The 22,756-nt window shown below is 37.6% G+C and overlaps 1 long non-coding RNA gene across 3 annotated transcripts in view; it reads left to right on the top strand.

Annotated features, from left to right (window-relative positions):
• LOC103878441 overlaps positions 1-22,756 on the top strand; it is a 71,302-nt gene that overhangs the window by 17,184 nt on the left and 31,362 nt on the right. The window contains exons 4-6 of one of the 3 annotated variants that reach the window (XR_002517657.2): positions 2,302-5,779; positions 8,096-8,174; positions 14,897-15,653. This is a non-coding gene — a long non-coding RNA (uncharacterized LOC103878441). Of the gene's footprint in view, positions 1-2,301; positions 5,780-8,095; positions 8,175-14,896; positions 15,654-22,756 lie in introns of those variants that run through there. The other 2 variants (XR_638630.3, XR_002517656.2) reach the window with 2 other exon arrangements.

Here is a 22,756-nt window from a genome sequence, read left to right as displayed (position 1 = left end):
ACTCATCTGACAAAGGGCTAGTATCCAGAACCTACAAAGAACTCAATCAAATTTACAAGAAAAAAACAAACAACCTCATCAAAAAGTGGGCAAAGGATATGAACAGACACTTCTCAAGAGAAGATATTCATACAGCCAACAGACACATGAAAAAATGCTCATCACTCACCATCAGAGAAATGCAAATCAAAACCACAATGAGATACCATCTCACACCTATTAGAATGGCAATCATTAAAAACATCAGGAAACAACAGGTGCTGGAGAGGATGTGGAGAAATAGGAACACTTTTACACTGTTGGTGGGACTGTAAACTAGTTCAACCATTGTGGAAAACAGTGTGGTGATTCCTCAAGGATCTAGAACTAGAAATACCATTTGACCCAGCCATCCTATTACTGGGGATATACCCAAAGGATTATAAGTCATGCTGCTATAAAGACACATGCACATGTATGTTTATTGCGGCACTATTCACAATAGCAAAGACTATAAAGACACATGCACATGTATGTTTATTGCGGCACTATCCACAATAGCAAAGACTTGGAATCAACACTATTCACAATAGCAAAGACTTGGAATCAACCCAAATCAATCCATCAGTGACAGACTGGATTAAGAAAATGTGGCACATATACACCATGGAATACTATGCAGCCATAAAAATGGATGAGTTCATGTCCTTTGTAGGGACATGGACGCAGCTGGAAACCATCATTCTCGGCAAACTATCGCAAGAACAGAAAACCAAATACCGCATGTTCTCACTCATAGGTGGGAACTGAACAATGAGATCACTTGGACACAGGAAGGGGAACATTACACACTGGGTCCTATTGTGGGGAGGCGGGAGGGGGGAGGGGGGAGGGATAGCATCAGGAGATATACCTAATGTAAATGATGAGTTAATGAGTGCAGCACACCAACATGGCACATGTATACATATGTAACAAACCTGCACGTTGTGCACATGTACCCTAGAACTTAAAGTATAATTTTAAAAAAAAAGAAAGAAGCAGATAAACATTAAGAGTGAGAACCATTTAAGCAGGAAGAACTGTTTTCAGGCATAACATCTTATGCCTGCAAAATCCATTCTCTACGTTCATGATCTTTATGGCAACAGCTCTTAAACAAACTAGATCTAAGAAAAAAAAATCTAGTTACTGCAGTTTTCTTTTTAATGTGCATGAGAACAGGCCTACATACGCACATGCATGCACACACACACGCATGCACACACACACACATGCATACACTCTCACACACAAATACACACGGATATACACACACTCACAAAAGCGTGCACACAGACACACAATCTTATCTTTTTATACCATTCAAGTTGTTTCCACTTGGATCTTCATGCTTCTTAGAAATGTCATCCTTCTCTTGGATTCTCCTGTCACCATGGAGAAATTGGTTGTGCAGCCCAGAGTCAAAAGCTTTGGCTGTTTTCTTATCAGTATGCTGTACTTGCCTAGAGGCTTTTTTTTCATTTCAGGTGTGCTTTTCTTGCCAGAAAAGCAGAGTGGATGGCTGATTACAAATAGAGGCCTTAGGCGGTGGTAATTGAGGACTGGTACAACCACAGTGGCATACAGTTTAGAGGAAACATTGCGTCTGACTAAGTGGGGAGAGACTAGAAATTTTCAAGTGAAAACAGGAAGCGCAGACAATGGTCAATAACTCCAAACAACAAATGTTAAAGCATCTGGGGAAAAATATCTGCAAGATTGCATTCAAGTTAAACTTCTGCTCTTGAAATCAATCCTACATATTGCTAATATTGACTGTGTTGCCTTCACCTAGAAATTGACCTGAGGTCATTTTAAAGACCATCCTCCCTACTACTGCTCCCTTCCCACTCCCCGTAAACCCCACTCCCCGCCTTGTTCACCCATCCCTGGAATTCTCTAAGCAAACTGAAAACTTTTGTTCCCCAGTTCAGTTCATATGGATGGACTGCCTGTCATGTGCTGGGTCTAGGGGTTCTGGTAGATGAATTGTGCTTGCCTTAAGGAGTTTACAATCTGGAAAGTTCAAGGAAAAGAAACTTATAAATCAGAAAGAAAAGTAACATCCTTGCTTAAATTGGCACTAAGGATCTTGTTTCTTTGGTTATATCTCACAGTTGTCCACGAAAGGACCTCAGTGATGAGGGGAATAAACACATAAGGTTGACACTCTAAGGACAAAGCCCAAAATGTTTCATCACAATCGCAAAATATTTTTAGAAATATCATGCCTTATATTTGTAGTTTTCAACCAAGCATGACTTTTCCACCCAACTACAGGGGACATTTGGCAGTGTCTGGAGACATTTTTGGTTGTTACAACTGGAATTGTGCATCTGGGGGTTGAGGCCAGGGATGCTGCTAAACATTCTGCGATGCACAGGACACTTCCCTGCAACAAAGAATTACCCAGCTCAAAAGGTCAAGTGCTGAAATTAAGAAATCCTGCTTTATATTAAAAAACATGCACATATTGTATTCTATTCAATGTTGAGTATAATATTATTTTACACCTTTTTTTCTTTGAGTAAAATTGACACTGTAAGAAAATGGGTCATGTTTATCTGGTGCCCTAGCCTGAGGTCTGATACATGGCCATGAGCCACGCTTTGAAAAAGATGGCCCCATCCCTGTCTTTTGATTGATTCCCTCATTCTACAGCTTAGTTCTGACCTTCTCTAGAAGACGTCTCAGAGGCTCACAGTTGATAGTTGTCTGATTTAGCAAATAAAAATACTGTTTCCTGGTTAATTCTGAATTTCAGAAAATTGATAAATTATTTTTTAGCATAAGTATATCCCATGCAAAGTTTAGGATGATTAAAATTTAGAATTTGAACTTGGGATTTGAATTTCAGATAAACAGCAAATAATTTTTGAAATATATGTGTGTCCCATCCTATATTTCGGATCTAGTGATACAAAAAAGTATTCACTTTTTAATTCTGAAATTTGACTTTAACTGGGTATCCTGTGTTTTATCTGGCAATCCCATTGCAGTTGTGTCTGCTGTCTCCTCTCAACATCTATATTATGAGGAATATTCCTTCCTCCATACTCTCAGTTAATGACTGCATATAGACCTATTAGCAAGCATGTTTTAACCCTCTGAGTAAAATCTATGTTTCATAGTTTTTGTTCTTTTTGCCTGGAAAAATGCCCTGAACATTGCAGGAACTCAAAAAATATTTTGTGGATGATGCGTCATGTCATTGTAATGCTACACGGGGAAACTAAAAACTTTATTAGGTATCATTGTATAATAAATGATCAAAAAACTAGGATTTTAGCAGTGAGTACTGATTAGGGCAGCTCGGCTATGAGTACCAGAGACCAAAAAAAAATCATTTCTAAAAGAAGACAGAAGTTTGTTTCTCTCTTGTATAAAAGCAGACTGGAGATCAATTGGAAAAACCGGTGTGGAGTCTCCACAGCCAGAGACCCAGGCTTTTTCCAGCTTCTCACTCTACCATTCCTAGGGTGTGGCCTTCATCCTCATGTTCCAAATGGCTGCTGGAGATCCAGCCCTCATATCTATATTCCATAAAACAAAAGAGTAGAAGAGAAGAAGAAAATATCATCCCTGACGTTAAAAATGATTTCCTCTACTTGCATCTCACTGAGCAGAACACATACATGGTCTCACAGAGCTACAGGGGTGGCTGACAAATGTGGTCTTTATTCAGGGGAGAAGAGTGCTCAACTAAATGTGAGGTTAATATGAGAGTAAGGTGGAAAATGGATATTTGATGGGGGGAAAAGTACAGACTATACAGGTCTCTTCTGGCTTCAGTTGCTAACTCTCTTACCACTTTTGAAATTCTATCCTTTATTCTGAAAATAACTGGGAAATAGAAACTAGAAGATTCCTGATCCCCATCACAGCTATTCATACTTTTGTTGTTTTCAAATGCGACCTCCTTCACCCAGCATTCTCAGATTCTTCCTCTTGCTTATCTGACCCTCATGAACTATCCAAGCACTTACTGTGCCTCTCCTGGATGTGTACCTTTTTTTTTTTTTTTTACCTCACATTGTAGTTATTTGTGTGAGTTCACATTTCCCCCACTAGATTGTAGACATCTTGAGGACAGAGTCAGTTTTAAAATCATGTCCCTGGCTTCTTGATGTCTTACACACGCTAAGGATTTAATATTTGTTCCACAGGTGAACCACTGTCTCGTACCTGAGGGAGAGAAGTGACAACCTGGCATGTACCCATAGGCATGCAAGGGAGAGGTCCGTGTTATCTTTAGTGGTTGCACAGATAATGTGCTGTGGAGATTATTTCATTTTGTTATGTGGATTTGGTAAAAAGGAAAAATGAGTTTGTTTCAGGACTGCAGGGAGCTTTTTAATGTAACTGATGTGAGAGTCTCAAGATTTGGGATAAAATCCTACCCCAATCTGCTCATGAAAGCCTCACATCTGCAAAACTCACCATTACCAAATGACATGGTGCAGAAAGGTTGTTAGGAAAGGCTAATGCCTATACATCTGGTGTAATGAAGAAATGAGAGGGTTAGGCACGGGAAACCACAGCTCCAACAGAAGGAGCTGAAAAGATATAGATAAGATTAGTGACATATGTAAAGGCCCAGATACTGTGTGACAAAGTCTACCCAGCTGAATAGGCTGAAGCCAGAAGTAATAGGAAGGCCATGTTCTCCCTAATCCTCCAAGATAAGCTGTTCCATCCAGAATTATCAGCCAACAATCTTCAGGGTATCAGGCGGAAAATGAAGTTTCAGACTGCTTTGATTCCTCATCCATAAATGAGAAAGTGCCTGAAGGATCTTTATTTATTCTCGCTCCCACCGAAACACTCTTCAAAAAGTGCCAATATACTAGCAACAGATGCATAAAGCCTCCCTTCGTTTGATTGACGGAACATGATATGAAGCAACCCTCACTTGACATTTCAGTTTCATAAGGCTCCTAGCGGGGGGGGGGAAAAAAAAATCTTGAAAAAAATTCACTAGAAAATAAAGAGGATTTATGCAAACTCACATGAATGTTTTCAGAATCAAATTTAACAGTTTTATTTCTCTGCAGCCCTTATTCTATATTTTGGGTTGCAGATGAATCATTTCAGCAGGCGTAATTTCAGCCATTTGCTTATTAATGTTTATGGCTTATTAAAACAAAGTATTTACATATTAATGTTTGTTGATTACTGGATGTTTAAGTTGCTTAGTTGTAAATGATTGAGATATTCACTCTGGGGAGGAGATATTTAATTTGGTGTTGTGTGTGCTTTAATTTAGGTTTCAAAATAAGTAATTGAATGAGAAAATGTCATCTGCACCTATGCATTTCAGTTTTGAAAGGTCATCCCGTGGTTAGTTTATGCATTTTCAAATTCTTGTCACATTGCTCAATAAGATATTAAAGTCAACTTCACCCTATACATATTTCTTTCAATTGACATATAAATGTTCTGTTTGAAATAATAACTAAATTTAATGCCTACATATTTCTTATGGAAGAAAGGTTGGAAAATCTTCTAAATGAGCCTGAGAGAAAGACACTAATTCTTTTTGTTTTATCAAAGGAATTTATTTTTACATTTAATTGCTCTCTGACTTTTTTTGCAGGTTATCTGAAGTTGGAGTTCTTCATGCCCTGTGGAAACTGTAGTATATAGAACTCCAGCATTTTCCTGACAAACATCAAAGCTACTTTGGATCCGGGGTTGACTTCACGTCCCTCAAAGAGCATTTCAAATGGCAATCTTCAGACTGCAAAGAAAACTTGGGGTGAGTAAGAGCAAAAGAAAGAATATACCAAACTTGACAAACCTTGGCTTGATAAAAGTCAGTTTCATTTCAAACATAATTTGCTTGTCTCCTCTTGTTTTCTCCACTTTCTAACCAGCTAAACAGTAGTGAGCAAACAAGTGTTGCCAACAACCGTGTCATTTTTTTTCCCATGGTGCCAGTGGTGTTAGTGATGGAGTGGCTTAATATATTGGTTATTTTACCAGAAGGAAGTGGAAACTTGAGGGAAGGAAAGCAGAGTAACGATGTTCCTAGCAATGGTACTTTTGCTGGCACAGAGATACTCTCAGAGAAGCCAGAAATGAGTTATGGAATTGCTCTTTCTTGATTGGATGAGAGATTGCTGTAATGTTTTCGGATTTTAACCAACTACCAAGAAGCTCTAAGGACTCTTCAATGAAGAGTAATCTTCACCTTTGAAGAGAAAGCCTTGTCTGAATTCCTATAGCAGAAAGAGGAGGAATTAGGCTGCAAAGATTGAACAGACAGTATATAGAAACAAGTATTTACATAAATTTAGGGAAATTCATTTTACTTCTTTGTGTCTCCGTTTGCTTTCTCCAGTTGTGACTTTTCTTCCCCCCTAGTAGTAGATAGAATTCTACTCCCCCTTTCACTTAGTATTGGAATATTCATCTTTGATACAATAATTCAAATGAGACATGCAAAATGAATGAAAGAGCATAGGATGAGGTGGAGTCTCAGGAGTATACAATTAGGCTCTAGAAAAAAAAATTAAATTTAGCACATATGCTCAACTATGGACCCTGAATCGCAAATAGATTGTTAAATTTTAAAGCATTCATGAAACTGGCTCATGAGAAGTTCAAGGCTTGGCTACCAAAGACATAGATGGGAAATGGATTTTGGCTAACAATTATTTATTTATTTATTTATTTATTTATTTATTTATTTATTTGAGACAGAGTCTCACTCTGTTGCCTAGGCTGGAGTGCAATGGCGCAATCTTGGCTCACGGCAACCTCCACCACCCAGGTTCAAGCAATTCTCTTGCCTCAGCCTCCTGAGAAGCTGGGGTTACAGGCGCATGCCACCACGCCCAGCTAACTTTTGTATTTTTAGTAGAGACGGTGTTTCGCCATGTTGGCCAGGCTGTTCTCAAACTCCTGACCTCAGGTGATACACCTGCCTCAGCCTCCCAAAGTGCTGGGATTACAGGCGTGAGCCACCACGCCCGGCCCAGTCATTCATTCTTAATGACTCTAAACCCCTGAATCTATTTTATCAGTTTGCTTGGTGATTAAATTGTATCATGGCACAAAATGTCATCTATTCATTTAAACCTCACAGTGACACCCAAGATAATACAGGCTAGGAGTGGGGACGTTGTAGCAGGAGCTTCCATCCTCTCTAGGAAATGTAAAAATGTCCTGCAGTTTTTCAGAAGGATTTCATCATGACTGGACCTTGAATAAGGAGAGACCCTTATAATCAGCAGAGAGTAGTAGAATAAATCTGGTTGGCATAGAAGCTTCTCCTAAAAATCCATAGTCCTTTTGGTAATGCTTATGGTGAGGCTGAAATTTTGGTTTACTTCATCTCAAGTAAATTTCACGATAACCCTAAGAGATGAGTACTATTATATTCCTCATCTTACATAGAAGGAAACTGAGGCTTCTTTCTGAGCTTCACTGAGTAAGGTTAGGTAAATTGCTAAGACCACACAGCTAATACATAACCGAATCTAACTCCATATTCAGCTCTGACTACAAGTCCAGCCTATGGTCACCACTTTATATGGCTAGTTTCTGACTCTTCGTTGGGAGTCACTTCTACACATTGCTTGCACACGCACTTACTCTATATTGTAATGAAAAAGAAACCAACCATAGCCTATATTTTACTTGTAAAATCTTTGGGTCTTCAGACATAATGAAACTATTTCACAGTATGCAATGTGCACAGGATTGCCACAATATAATTATGGTATCAGTCAGTGTTGTGTGTGCATGTATGTGCTTAAAGGAGTCATTCCATCATTCTAAAATATACTTTCCATGCATAAGAATACATACTTTGCTAAATGCATCGTGTCAGAATGACACTTATAATTTCAGGATATGTACAAATTAAATACACCACTTAAAATGCAAAAACCTCAAATAGACTAGATTCTAAAGCTGGCCATTTAACACATAATTATTTATTAACTCATGCTATGCTATACAGGCAAATCTTACATTTAGTTGACATTGGTAGAAGTCACATATAAGCTGGTGCATTTTACTGTAACTCATGGTCACTATTAATTGTCTAAATTTCTTACAAATGCAGATCGTTGCTGTTAGAGGAGCTAGACATGAATGTGGACAAATCAAGATTCCCTTTCTCCCTCACCAGGCCTTCTATACAAGTCAGTAATAGATTATATAATAGATTATGTTCAAAATAAAAAGTATGCTTTTTAAAAGACATAATCATACTCTCATTAGCACAGGAGATGCCTTGTTGGAAATGGGAATGCTAAATAAATCAGCACCACAGAGTGTGAAGGTGTGGTCCCTATGTATTGAATATACGGCATATGTTCAATCATTTACAGTGCCTGAAATAGTCCCTGTTTGAGAGCAGACACTCAATAAATATTTGAATGGATTCTCCATTCACTTGAACTCCCTTGAAATCATCACAAGTCATGGGACATTATTTCTTCTGGATATCAGCCACGCCATTGTAGTCCTTCTCCCTGTCTGCCGGGATGTCTGCCTGCCATCTGCCTATCCCAGTTGTGACCTGATCTTTAGTCCCTGCTTCCCCTCCTGCAAATTTTTCCCTTGAGAGCACCTCAAGGGAAAGCCACCATCACCCTTGAATTTTAAAATCACACTTGCTAGTCTTACTTGCACTATTGCCCCACTTCTGCCATGTTTACTAACATACTTTTTATCAGCTATTATGCGAAATAATTGTTTAGCTGGACACAAAGCAACAGCAGAATTAGAGACTCAAGAGAGTCCACAAACTCATTGATAAAACTTTCAAACTGAGGAGAGTGGTCTGTTCCCATTCACAGACAGAGCCAAGCACTGCAATGTACTCTTCTTCTGTACTGGCTGCCCCATCATAAGAGAATCAAGAATCCATTACATTGAACATAGATCTTTAATAAAAGTATTTCTGAGACAGAGTAATATAACAAATCAGTAGTATAGGAGGAAGTCTTAAATATATGCCTGTATTCTAGGTATAAAACAAAAGATTTGTATTGTTTTGCTCTTTTATTTTTAAATTTATTTTATTATGCATACCATAAAGTGTACAAATTTAAAATATCTATTTTCATGAATTTTACAAAAGAAACACAACCACCACACAGCCCAGATTTAAATAATTACCAGCCAACCAGAGACCTCTCTCATACCCACTTCTAATCATTACTTACCCTATTCCCACCCCACATCAAAGGAGCTCTAAAATTGATTACCAAAGATCAGTTAACCTGTCTTTTTATTTATTATAAATGTATTACATCGTGTAGACTTCATATACTGTAGACTCATTTGTGTCTTCTTCACTCAATCTTTTACCTGTAAGATTCGTCTTATGTTGTTGTTGCTATTCTCATTGCTATGTAGTATTCCACTGTATTATAATTTCACAATTAATCCATTCACTTTGTAATGGACTTTTGGATTTTCATCAGTTTGGGACTAAGGTGAATAATGGTGTTATAAACATTCTTGTACACATTGCAGTGCACGTTCTTAACATTTCTGTTGGAAATGCAATCATGTGCCACATAATGACATTTCACTCTGTGACAGACTACATATATGACAGTGGTCACATAAGATTATAATACAGCATTTTTACTATAGCTTTTCTATGTTTAGATACACAAATACTTACCTTTGTGTTACAACTGCCTGTGGTATTCAGTACAGTAACATGCTATTCAGGTTTGTGGCTTAAGAGCAATAGGGTAGACCGTGTAGCTTAGGTTTGTAGTAGGCTGTACCAATGATGAAATTGCCTAACAATGCATTTCTCAGAACATTTTCCCATTGTTTAAGTGATGCATGACTGTATATTTAAGAGGGAAATTATTGCATTACAGGATAAATATATTGTTAGTTTTTAGAAGGTATTGCCAAACTGTTTCTCAACGTGGATGAGAATTCTCAGTTACTCTAAGACCATAAAGCACTTGCTATATTCTGGGGATTTGGGGTTTGAGTTTGTTGTAATCATTCTTGTGGATGTATAGTAATAACTCTATGTGATTCTATTTGCGTTTCCCAGATGCCTAATGCTGTTGAACACCTTTTCATATGCTTATTGGTCATTTGAATATTCTTTTTCATAAAATGGTTGTTAAAATTATTGGCCATTTTCTTGCTGGCTATTTATTTCTTATTGATATACAGAAGACATAGATTAACAGATAAGATACATGTATAGATCCACAAAATCATAGGAATTCTTTGTTGGAGATATATGGCAAATTTCTTCCATTCTCTCACTAGTCTTTTTATTATCTAAATGAGATCATCTAATAAAATAAAGTTCTGAATTTTAATTCATTCCAATTTATCAATCTTTCCTTTTATGGCTATTAGCAGCACTCCCGGATTTGAAAAAGAAAAAAAAAAAAAAAACTGCCTAACTGAAGGTTAAAAAAAAAACTCTTTTAAGAAGCCACATGGTTTTAACTTTGTCATTTAGTTCTATGATGTTTCTGGAATTGATTTTTTTGTATATGGCATAAATTAGGGGCCAAGATTTTTTTAAGTTGGGATATAAAATTAATCTAGCACTATGTTTAAAATGCACCTCATTTTACATTGCACTACAGTGGCACATTTGTTGTAAATAAATTGTTTATGTGAATCTGTCACTGGGCTCTTTTTTCTCTTCACTATTTGTCCATCTTGGCATCAATACTGTTTTAATTAATATAGTCTCAATAAATGCTTACATAAAATCTCCAACATTCTTTCTCTTCTTCAAGATTACCTTTGCTATTCTTGGCAAATCTGAAATTTTTATTGTCATTTTATTGAACCTGTAGATAAATTTAGAGAGAAGTGACATCTTAAACAATAGTCTCCTAATTCTTAAAAATGGTATGACTCTTCATTTATTTAGGTAGTTTATCTCATTAATCTTTTTTTAGTTTTCTGTGCAGAAATTTTATACATACTTTGTTAAATTTATCCCTGGGTATTTTATTTTTTATACTATTATACCTGTGTATTTTTTCAGTTTTTGTACATGATAATTTTTTGCTAATATATAAAAGTATAATAATTTCTTTGATATTGCTCTGTGTTTATACATAGAGTTTCCAGATTTTCAATGTAAACAATCTCATCATCTGTAAATAATATGGTTTTCCCCTCTCCTTTCAATATTTATACCTTTCATTTTTCTTGCTGACTAGGATCTCCAGTAAAATGTTGAGTAAAAGTGATGGTAACTGATATCATTATGCCTTTCCAAATTCAGGATAAAAAGTTTCAACAATTCAACCTTAAGGATTATTTGTATATTTTTGAAGATATCCATTATTAGATGGAGAAAGTTTCTTTCTATTTCTAGTTTACTAAGAATTGTGTCATGAATAAGTGTTATCTTTTATCAAATATTATTAGTAACCTATGGATATAATCATGTTTTTTCTTCTTTATTTTATCAATGAAATGAATTACATCCATTGACTTTTTGAATGTTAAACCAATCTTGCATTCCTGGACAAAGCTAACTTGCTTTCCATTATTCTTTATACGTGCTTCTGGATTTAATTAGCAAAGCTTTGGTTTAGACATTTTGCCTCTATGTTACTGAGAAATATATGTTGGCAAAATAATTGGTACCTGCTTCTGAATTAGTGGCATCAAGTGGCTTTCTGCAGATGTTTTGTAAAGGGGCCAATAACCTCTTTCAACCAGGATACTGATATTCAGTGCTGTGTCTCTTATACGATAATAAGGCTTAGACATCCCTGAGCAAATTTAGCTAAGAGTTTTGAGTTTTATGAGTTCTCCTGGGCCCTGGATCTTCATAGCAAGTGGTAGAATAGAGGTACTGGCTCAGAGCTTGGTGGACATGTCTCTGAGCCCACAGCTTTCTCTTGTAGATAGGTACAACAAATCCACGGAACAACGGTTTGCCTTCAGGATAAATTCCGAACTCTTTAATACACAACCTAAGACCTGTGGGTCCTGGGATCTACAGATCTCTCTAGCTTCATATCTTACTCTGCTTCCTAGCTCCCTCTTGTAATCTACAAGTCCAATGCACTATCCATTGCACTACAGAGCCAGGTCCTCTTGCAATCTATATGGTTCGTATGTACTGACTTACTTATAGTTCCTTGAATATATCAAGCTTTCACTCACTTTAGAGACAGGACCTACTTTTCTCCTGCCAGGACCTACTTTTTCTATTTAGGTCTTTTTTTTTTTTTTTAGTGTGCCTTATTATGTACAGAAATATCACAGAGGATGGCTACTATGTCTTACTAATCTTTTTATCCTACAAACTTGACCAGTATATAAGAGGCACTCTAAAACAACGTTCGTCTGAAATGAATGAATTAATGAAAATGTATTTACTACAAGTCTCCTATGTTCATTGTCATCTCAGTGTAAGAACTAAGGAATAGGCCGGGCTCGGTGGCTCATGCCTGTGATCCCAGCACTTTGGGAGGCCGAGGCGGGCAGATCACCTGAGGTCAAGTGTTCTAGACCAGCCTGGCCAACATGGTGAAACCCCATCTCTACTAAAAATAAAAAAATTAGCCAGGTGTGGTGGTGGGCACCCGTAATCCCAGCTACTCAAGAGGCTGAGGCAGGAGAATCACTTGAACCCGGGAGGCAAAGGTTGCAGTGAGCTGAGATTGTGCCACTGCACTCCAACCTGGGTGACAGAGCAAGACTCTAAAAAAAAAAGAACACAAAGATAAGTGAGAAAAGCAATAACATCACTAATTTATTCATTAATTAAATCAGCAAATAACTACTGAATATGGATAACTGACATCTTTATGCTTTCTGAATTCAGGGTTAAAACGTTCAGTAATTCAACTGTAAGTTGATTATTTTTTGTATATTTTTGACATTGTGTATAGCTTTTGCTAGGCAGAATGCTACATATAGTCAATGGATGAGGCAGAAACACCCAAGTTTATAGTCTGTCTGGGGAGGGAGAGAATCAAGTTAACATAATAAGAAAAGCAAAGGTGTGAATTTTAAAATTATAACTTGAAATATGTTCCACAAAGGGAAAAAACACAGCATTAAGTTTCAGAACATAGAGAATGGGGAATGCTTATTTCAGAGAGAACTTTCAAGGTAGCCTCACTGAGGTGGTATATTAGGCCATTCTTTCATTGCTATAAAGAAGTACCTGAGACTGTGTAATTTATAAGAAAAGAGGTTTAATTGGCTCATGTGCTTCAGGTTATGCAGGATGCATAGCAGCTTCTGCTTTTGGAGTGGGGGGTACCAGGAAGCTTCCAATCATGGCAGAAGGCAAAGAGGGAGCAGTCATCTTACACAGCAGGAGCCAGAAGCAAGAGAGGGGCAAGGGAGGTGCCACGTGTGTTTAAGGGACCAGATCTCATGAGAACTCACTCACTATTGTGACGACAGCACCAAGGGGGATGGTGCTAAACCATTCATGAGAAATCCACCCCCATGATCCAATCACCCTCCACCAGGCCCCACCTCCAACAATGGAAGTACAAATCACCATAAGATTTGATGGGGACACAGATCAAAACCATATTCGGTGGTTACTATTAAGGAGCCAGTCAAAACTCTTACCTTTACACAGTTCTGAACCAAGGAACTTAACCAGATCATAATTTTATTCAGCTTGGTTTATCTCAGCAGTTCTCAAAGTATTGTCCAGATACCAGTAGGGGTTCCAAAACTCTTTCAGAGGAGCCATGAGGTCAAAACTCTAATACTAAGATCATGATATTATCTTGCCTCTTTTACTCTCATTATCTTATGAAGGTATGGTGATTTCCAGAAGCTACATGGCATGTGAGATGTCACATTAGATTGAATGAAGAAAGTGTCCTTTATTAAACCAAACATTAATGAGATTTGCAAAAATATCTGTAATAGTGTCATTTCCTCACTCAATGTTTTTGTTTTAGACAATATAGTTATGTTGATAAAAACATGTTATTTGGCCGGGCATGGTGGCTCACTCCTGTAATCCCGCACTTTGGGAGGCTGAGGCGGGCGGATCACCTGAGATCAGGAGTTCGAGACCAGCCTGACCAACATGGAGAAACCCCGTCTCTACTAAAAATACAAAATTAGCTGGGTGTGGTGGCGTGCGCCTGTAATCCCAGCTACTCAGGAGGCTGAGGCCAGAGAATCTCTTGAACCTGGGAGGCAGAGGTTGCAGTGAGCCGAGATCACACCATTGCATTCCAGCCTGGGCAACAAGAGAGAAACTCCATCTGAAAAAAAAAAAAAAAAAAAAAAGCGTTATTTACGTTAACATGTCATGGGTTTATTATTGCTATTTTACAATAATTTAACAAACACCTTAAAAATTTCCAAGTTTTAATTTTCAGTATGGTAAAAATTGATAGATAAAGCCCCATAAACCAAAGTTCTTTTGAGTTCTCAAACAAATTTAGGAATATAAAGAGGTTCTGAGATTTAAAATTCTGGGAACTACTGGTTTTGCTAGTAAAATTAAGGACAGGTAAAAAGAATATTATCACTAGACCAACTGAAAGATACCTAAGATGATATACAAAAAATGATCCCTGCTAATCTTCCAAGTTTGGACATAAATTGAAAACATCTGTCTGAAAACTAAAACATTCAGTCAAACATCTCCAATGTTCCAAAAATCCCAATGTGTAGCAGGTTATGGACAAAACATTCTGAGTATTTGAGTGAGTGGGGGCAGGGCTCCATGAGGAGGAAGGTTCTGGTGCCCCATAGACCCAGACTGAGTGTTTTCCATTTTAATTGGAAAACTTTGCAGCCTCTTGTTTATAGCACAGGGGATAGGAAATCACGCATTTGTAAGTGAAATAAAAATAGAACCAACTCTTCAATTTAAACTTCTGGAATCTTTTCCTTGAAATGTTGCCTGCAGGTCTCTCTACCCAATTATTCTGCACCAGGACTGCTCAGCCAACTGTCCGAGATGATCAATCCTGAACCTAACACCATAAAATATTCAATCGCTCCATACCTTGGCCTGCTCTCTGGGCATTGTAAGTGCAGCACCTCGGTCATATTTTTGCCTAATTTTTACTCTTATCAGTAAAACTAGAAGTAATAAGACTCCCAATGATAAGAGATCATTATGAAGGAAAAGTTTCTTCAACATTTATTTTTTAACACTTAAGTTCATTCTTCTGTAATTCCAAAGAAAAATTATCCATTTTATCTTGTAAAATTATGTATATTTTACATTTTATCTGAAATGAAACTAGAGCCCTCCCCACCACCAAGAAGTCAAGAACAACAAAAAAAGCCCACTAAAAAAAGAAAAGATTGAAAAATAGCAGATATATTAAATTGGAAGATTATTGTGGATATTCTTATAGTCTTGATGTCCTGTACCCTAAGAAACATTTTTTCCACCAGACTTTGCAAGCAGAAATTATCAGATTACTTTGTGAATCCTTCTATTTGAATGTAACTTTTTGAAGGTTCTAGCCTACTTTTCCTATTGTAAATATGCTCGTGCAAATGTATATGAAGTAATATGTATGAAAGTGCTATACACTATAGTACAGTAACATATTGGATTATTGTTGTAAGTTAAGAAAGCAAAATAAAGGCCAGGCATGGTGCCTCATGCTTGTAATCCCAGCACTTTGGGAGGCTGAGGTGCATGGATCACTTGAGCTCAGGAGTTTGAGACCAGCTTGGGCAACATGATGAAACCGTGTCTCTATCAAAAATACAAAAATTAGTTGGGCATGATGGCACATGTCTGTGGTCCCAGCTACTCTGGAGGCTGAGGTAGGAGGATTGCTTTAGCCTGGGAAGCCAAGGCTTCAGTGAGCTGTGATCACCCCAGTGCACTCCAGCCTGGGTGACAGAGTGAGACCCGGTCTCAAAATAAATAAATAAATAATTTTTTAAAAAAATAAAGCAAAATAAAATATGATCTTTTTAAGTAAAAGCTATTGATGATATTCCTATTTAATCAACTTCCATCAATCTGTAATAATGCCTTGCTGAATCCAAAGTCTCCTTTTCAATTGACTAATGGAACATTTCTAGACTGACCCATTGGAGTATAGATGCCATCAAGTAATCCATCTGTAATCTGGAGCCACTTTTGTTTAAAGCTGTCCAAGTGCTTCTTGGATACTTATTAATCTATTCCAGAAAGATTCTCTATTAGCAAAGTTCTACAATATGCATTCCCCTACCTGCCTGAGTATTGAACCAAAAAATAATGGTTTGTAGGTATTATAGTAGACAATGGCCAAACTTTACCATTATGTCTATAATTATTTACACAAATTTGTTTAAGTTCAATGATACATTTTCCAGAGCTAAACTTTTCAATTCAGAAAGTCAATGGGTTTTCTGAACTTAAAAAAAAAAAAAGAAAAGAAAAGTCAAGCATTAGAATAACAAACTCATGATAATTGTCATTCCTGTTCTGAGGACTCAGTTTGTTTGAGAAGATTTAACTACAAAAAAGAAAAACAGTATTCAATGAATGTGAGGATGTGGACTCATTCATATATTTCCTTGAAATAGATTGTTAATAATAGTTAAAAAGACAATACTACACTGTAAGATGAAACTACTTCAATGTAATTATTCGGTCATCAAAGACTATGAACATATAAATACAGAATTATGTAATATCTTCCATAAAGTGGCCATTTACTTCAAGGTCATCATATCACTTTAACATTCTTAAGATTTTCAGTATATTATGACTATGATTTGGAAAGGTGAGGGGAGGTCTGCAGAAAATATTTTACTTCATGGATATGCTTGTGTGTATGATCTTAATTATTCACCAAAGTTTCTATGTTTCATCTTCATTTCCCTGATAGTATTACTCTAAAATGAGGAAATGGAGGCCCGGCCCGGTGGCTCAAACTTGTAATCCCAGCACTTTGGGAGGCCGAGGTGAGCGGATCACGAGGTCAGGAGATCGAGATCATCCTGGCTAACACGGTGAAACCCCGGCTCTACTAAAAATACAAAAAAAAATTAGCCGGGCATGGTGGCAGGTGCCTGTAGTCCCAGCTACTCGTGAAGCTGAGGCAGGAGAATGGTGTAAACCCGGGAGGCAGTGAGCCGAGATCGCGCCACTGCACTCCAGCCTCGGTGACAAAGCAAGGCTCCCTCTTAAAAAAAAAAAAAAAAAAAAGAGAGAAAGAAAAGGGAAAGATGTAAAAATGTGTTTTCTTCTTAAATCTTTTACCATCCTCAACAAATACTGTTGAGAACTTCACCCCTGGTTACTAAGGGGAAAAAATTTACAATGCATGTTTGGCACACAGATGTCCAAAGGAGACACCGCCTATCCTTAAGTGTATCATATGCTTAGAAAGAAAGACATCTTTCTGAGGAAAAAGAATACGCAAGGGTGGAATTCCAACTTTCAACTTTATGATATAAATAACTTTGCTTATATTGAAGAAGAAAAAAGAGCAAGGAACCTTCAATAGTCCTTACACATTTCTGGGAGGTGGTAGCTAGTGCCATGCCCTACACTGCCCAGCATTCACAATAACTTACAACAATAAAATCATAGCTTTTGCCCCAAATAATTTCGTCTGTCAATCATACATGATAAATTGGATTATGAGATTATTAGCACATAGTTAAATGTATTTAAATTGCCATTTGTACAGCTGATGGAGATTTCTATAAATGAACACTAGCACCAGAGCCTATACAACATGGAAAATAGCATACGTAGCACAAATCAGGCAAAATATTTGGGATCATGTATGCTTAACATGTGATACATCTGAACATTTTTCATTAGCATTTTGGCGTTTTCTTTCTCCATCCTAGCTCTAGGTTGTGTTGCTAATGGACAATATAGAGGGTATAAAGTATCCAACTTCCTTCTTCTTTTCCTTAGTTGGAGCTGAGCAATCCATTGGCACATTCAGTGGGGCAGGAGTGGTTGGCAGGGTTAGGGCTGATGAAGAAGCCTGTGAAATCACAGTATTGACTACTTAGGGGTGTTGAACAAATAAATGAATAAATCGACAATAATGGCAAGCAGGTTTCTCACCTTTGGAGAAGAAATTACAAATATAGAAAGATGAATGCTGCAATTAAACCTGCAGTACTGAATTGGAATTGGAAGTGTCAGTGTAGAATCATGGTTTTTAAATATACATAAACAGAAATAGACAGAGCTGTAGGTGTGCACGAGTGGGTGTGTGTATACAGGCACATCTTTTCTAGCTCCATCTGCAAAAAGGGCCTAGATGCAATGACACCCTGATAGAAATAAATATCCAGGGTACTCAGGTGTTGATTTCAAAGTAGTAGCATTTGCTACTAAGGAAAAACCAAAGGTCCTTGGTAAGTGACTGAATCAAGGACTAGAGCAGGGAAACAACAAAATAAGCCTGGAATATCTTGTGCCAGAAAGTAAAAGCATGTTCAAAGAATTGTGAGGGCAAGTCAAAAGGACAAAAAAGCCAGCTTGAAAGGGCTTTTACTAACAAAGCCTGGGACAACTTGATCATCAAGTATTATAATTATAATACTGGAGTGTAACTCATTGCGTAAAAGAAGATTCTGAGCCAATACTGGTATACATGGTAGGCAGATAGATAAGATAAATGATATACGGATGGATGAATGGATGGATAGATGGATGGGTAGATAGATGGACAGATAGCGCTACCTTATAGCAGAATAACATATATGTAAAGAGAATGATAGATTATACAAAATCACCATTTACCACCCATTATAGAAATAATTTATATAGGCAAATGTCATCAAAGGATGGTAAAACTAGTGGGTGAAAGCTCAATGAGAAAGAAGATATTTATAGTCTCAAACTATTCCCCACAAATTACTTAATTATTCATTACTTAATACATACAAAACACATATTAAATATTCTAAACCCAGAAAATACCATCTAAACAAAGTGGTAAGACTTAAATAGCACCAAGAATGAGACAACGAACATCATGTACCTGCAGAAATCATGTACTAAGAACACAACATCAATACATGGTACTTCCTCATACAATGTATAAATCACAAAGAAAACATGAGATGAAACTAAATTCTGGAACATTCTGCAAAATAATTGTCTTATATTCTCTAAGAATACCAAGGTAATAAAGACAAGGAAAGAGTGAGGTGCCGGGCGCGGTGGCTCACGCCTGTAATCCCAACACTTTGGGAGGCCTAGGCGGGCGGATCACAAGGTCAGGAAATCGAGACCCTCCTGGCTAACATGGTGAAATCCCGTCTCTATTAAAAATACAAAAAAATTAGCTGGACGTGGTGGGGGCGCCTGTAGTCCCAGCTACTCGGGAGACTGAGGCAGGAGAATGGCGTGAACACGGGAGGCGGAGCTTGCAGTGAGCCGAGATGGCGCCACCACACTCCACCTGGGCAACAGAGAGAGACTCCGTTTTTTTTTTTTTAAAAAGACAAAGACTGAGGAACTGTTCCATATTGAAGAAAACTGAAGAAACATGACAACTAAATGCCACATGTGATCTTGGATTGGATCCTGGACTTCATAAAGAATGTTATGATAATTGGCAAAATTTGAATAGGGTCTATGGATTGGATGGTAATATGTTATCATTGTCAATTTCCTAATTGTAAAGATTTAATTGTGATTACATAGGAGAGTATCCTTGTTTTTAGGAAATACACATTGAAAGTAATAAGATACTATGTCTGAAACTTACTCTCCAATGCTTCAGAAAAGTATATAGTAATATGCACATATTATGCATATTGTGTGTTGTTTGTGTGTACAGAGAGAAAGACAGACAGAGAGAATGGTAAAATAAATGCACTAAAAGAATATTTGGGAACTTGATTGAGGAGTACTATCAAGATTGAGAGATCTTTGTGTTGTTTCTGCATCTTTTCTATAAATTTAAAATCATTTCAAAATAAAAAAAGAAAAAAGCTTAATTTTCAGTACCCCTCAATAAAATAGCAGGAAGCCCTCTTTTTTAAAACAACAAATATGTGTGTGTACACATACACACACAAATACAAGAAGCAATGGCCCAGAGTCTACAAACAATAATTCAAGCTTATATTAAACTATCAAAATATAATAAGGAAAAATACTTGTCCATTTCACCCAGTTCTGTTTCCCAGAAGATAAATCTCAAAATTTGGGTTCCAATTTTATGTCCACTTTTCTCTATTTCAATTTATTGATTTCCAGTTTCTCAGAGAATTATTTTGGCAGATTGTACCTTTTCTAATATTTCTCAGTGAGGCCACCTTCCAAATACTCTGTCTAAAGTTTTATAAATGTTCTCAATATAACCACATATCATATCTCTCCCATGTGGAAAAATAGAGAGATTTTAAAAATTCATACACAATACCTAGCATTTTAATTTGAGGAGTTGTGCCTGAAAAGTAACTTTTTCTCCCCCTAGTGTTTGGACGTATAGCATGGGGCCTTGGATGGTAGGCAGGGAAGACCGGTATTACTAGAGGTGTTTCTTTCCAGGATAGGAGTTTTGTAATACAATAAATTTCATGTTTTCTGTGTGATTTTCTTTAATTCTAGATATTATCTTTCATGATTAAAGTTTAAGACTATCTTCTAGTTAGGATATCTTTTAGAAAGAAAATATTGGTCTCAGTATGTGAGTGATAAGCTATAATAAGCAATTCTCTGTGTTACACTCTTTTAAGTTTTAAAATTTTAAATCAATTAACAACTGAGTTTTAGGAAGTATATTAGTCAGGGTTCTCTAGAGGGACAGAACCAATAGGATATATATATGTAAAGGGGAGTTTATTAGAGAGAATTGACTCAAACTATTATAAGGTAAAGTCCCACGACAGGCCATCTGCAAGCTAAGGAAACAGAGAAGCTAGTAGACTGGCTCAGTCTACATCCAAAAGCCTCAAAATCAGGGAAGCCAACAGTGCAATGCTTAGTCTGTGGCTGAAGAACTGAGAGCCCCCAGGTGGCCACTGGTCCAAGTCCCAAAGTCCAAAGGCTGAAAAACTTGGAGTCTGATGTCCAAGAGCAAGAGAGGAAGCAAGCCTCCCGCAGGCCATGGGAAAAAAGAGCCAGACAGAGAAGACACAGCAAGCTGCTTATCCCCTTCTTCAGCCTGCTTTGTTGGCGCCACGATGGCAGCCAATTGGATGGTGTGCACTCAACGTTTAGGGTGAGTCTTCTTCTCCCGGTCCACGGGCTCCATGTCAGTCTCCTCTGGCAACACCCTCACAGACACACCCAGAAACAATACTTCATCAGCCATCTAGGCATCCTTCAACCCAGTCAACTTGACACCTAATAGTAAATAACATAAAAGTTATAAACTTCTCCCCCAAAAGAAACTAAATGCTGTGTTTGCTATATTGTGATGATGAAAAAATTGAGTTTTGGTAGAAATCTAGTGTTACAGAAGTCCCAGCTAGATTCAAAATGGTGATGATGAGATGATGATGTCGATAGTAGTGGTAGTGATGGTGCTGATTGTGAGGATGATTATAAAGAAGAAGGAAGAGGGAATTAGAATGACAATGTTAAGGATTATATGTACCAACATTTGAGAGCCTATTTAGGTCCTGTTTTAAGTGCCCCACATACCCTTAGCATACTTAATCATTAAATAACTCCATGAGGTAAGTATTATCATTATGCACATTTTGGAAGTGAAAAATAATTAGTTCCAGAGAGATCAGGTAAATTGCCAAAGGTCACAGAATGAACAAAAGGTAGAACCAAGCTCCAAACCCAGGTCAATATGTCTCCCTCGCAGTAACGTGTTGAATTGGGAGTTACCCTTCTCCTCTCTGGCCCCTCTACCAACACACATCAACTATATTCCCTGAATGTTCACAGAACATAGAAGTTGCATGGAAAATAATTTTAATCCTGTCCACTGTTATACTTCAGATATACAGACATATATGCCTGACATATATAGGGAGACTATGGAAGCAACATTATAGATGGCAACCAAGAAGCCTGTGTGTTAGAGAAGAGAGAAATTCATAAGTGAGGGTAGCCTAGGTAACTGCTTGAAGGGAGCAAGAGCAGTGGTTCGTGATACAGACGCTACTAGAATCCACACTAACCTAGAGAAAGTGTTTCTCTGCTCTGGGAAGATGAAAACTAAATTGCAAATCTGAAAGAAAAACAACCGAAGATTCCAGCAACTCTGCTGAGTGGCCTTCTTTCCGTCTCACTGCCACTGAATAGGGGATGTAAGAGGGAGAAGGTACTACCCGGATCACGGTGGGGAAAGCAGTCACGTCAATCATGTTCAAGGTAGAGAAAGTCAGCACAACTGCCTGGGCAGCCAGAGGGGACATCAAGAGCCAGCAGGCATTGGAGCAGTCCAGCACTCAGCCACCAAGAAGGAAAGCCGAGAAAGAGCTGCAGCAGAGGCAGGCAGGGGAGCAGCAAAGCTGGGGTATGCATTTCAAACTAGGACACCTTTCTTGGAAACCTGAACTGAGACCCCAAAAAACAGAAGGACTGAGTTTCTCTGTTTAAGGGTGAGAGTTCTGAGACGTAGAAGTAAAGCCTTAAAGTTGCCTATTCTCAGGTCTACAGAGTCTAGGCACCCAAGCATGCTTGGGTTAACACTAATTTAATAACAGGCTACTCTATTTTTAATAAATATCTAGATTTGCTTTCTTGTATTGAGTTCTTAAGATGCCTACTTTTACTTCATAAGTTTCTGTCATAAAAGATGAGCCAGGAAAAAGCAAACTATGATTCTGTGTGTTTTCCTAACAAACCACTCAACCATTCAAATGTGAA

Source organism: Papio anubis, chromosome 13, assembly GCF_008728515.1.
Source record: "Papio anubis isolate 15944 chromosome 13, Panubis1.0, whole genome shotgun sequence".
Classification (NCBI taxonomy): domain Eukaryota; kingdom Metazoa; phylum Chordata; class Mammalia; order Primates; family Cercopithecidae; genus Papio; species Papio anubis.
This window is presented reverse-complemented; position numbering and strand designations above follow the sequence as displayed.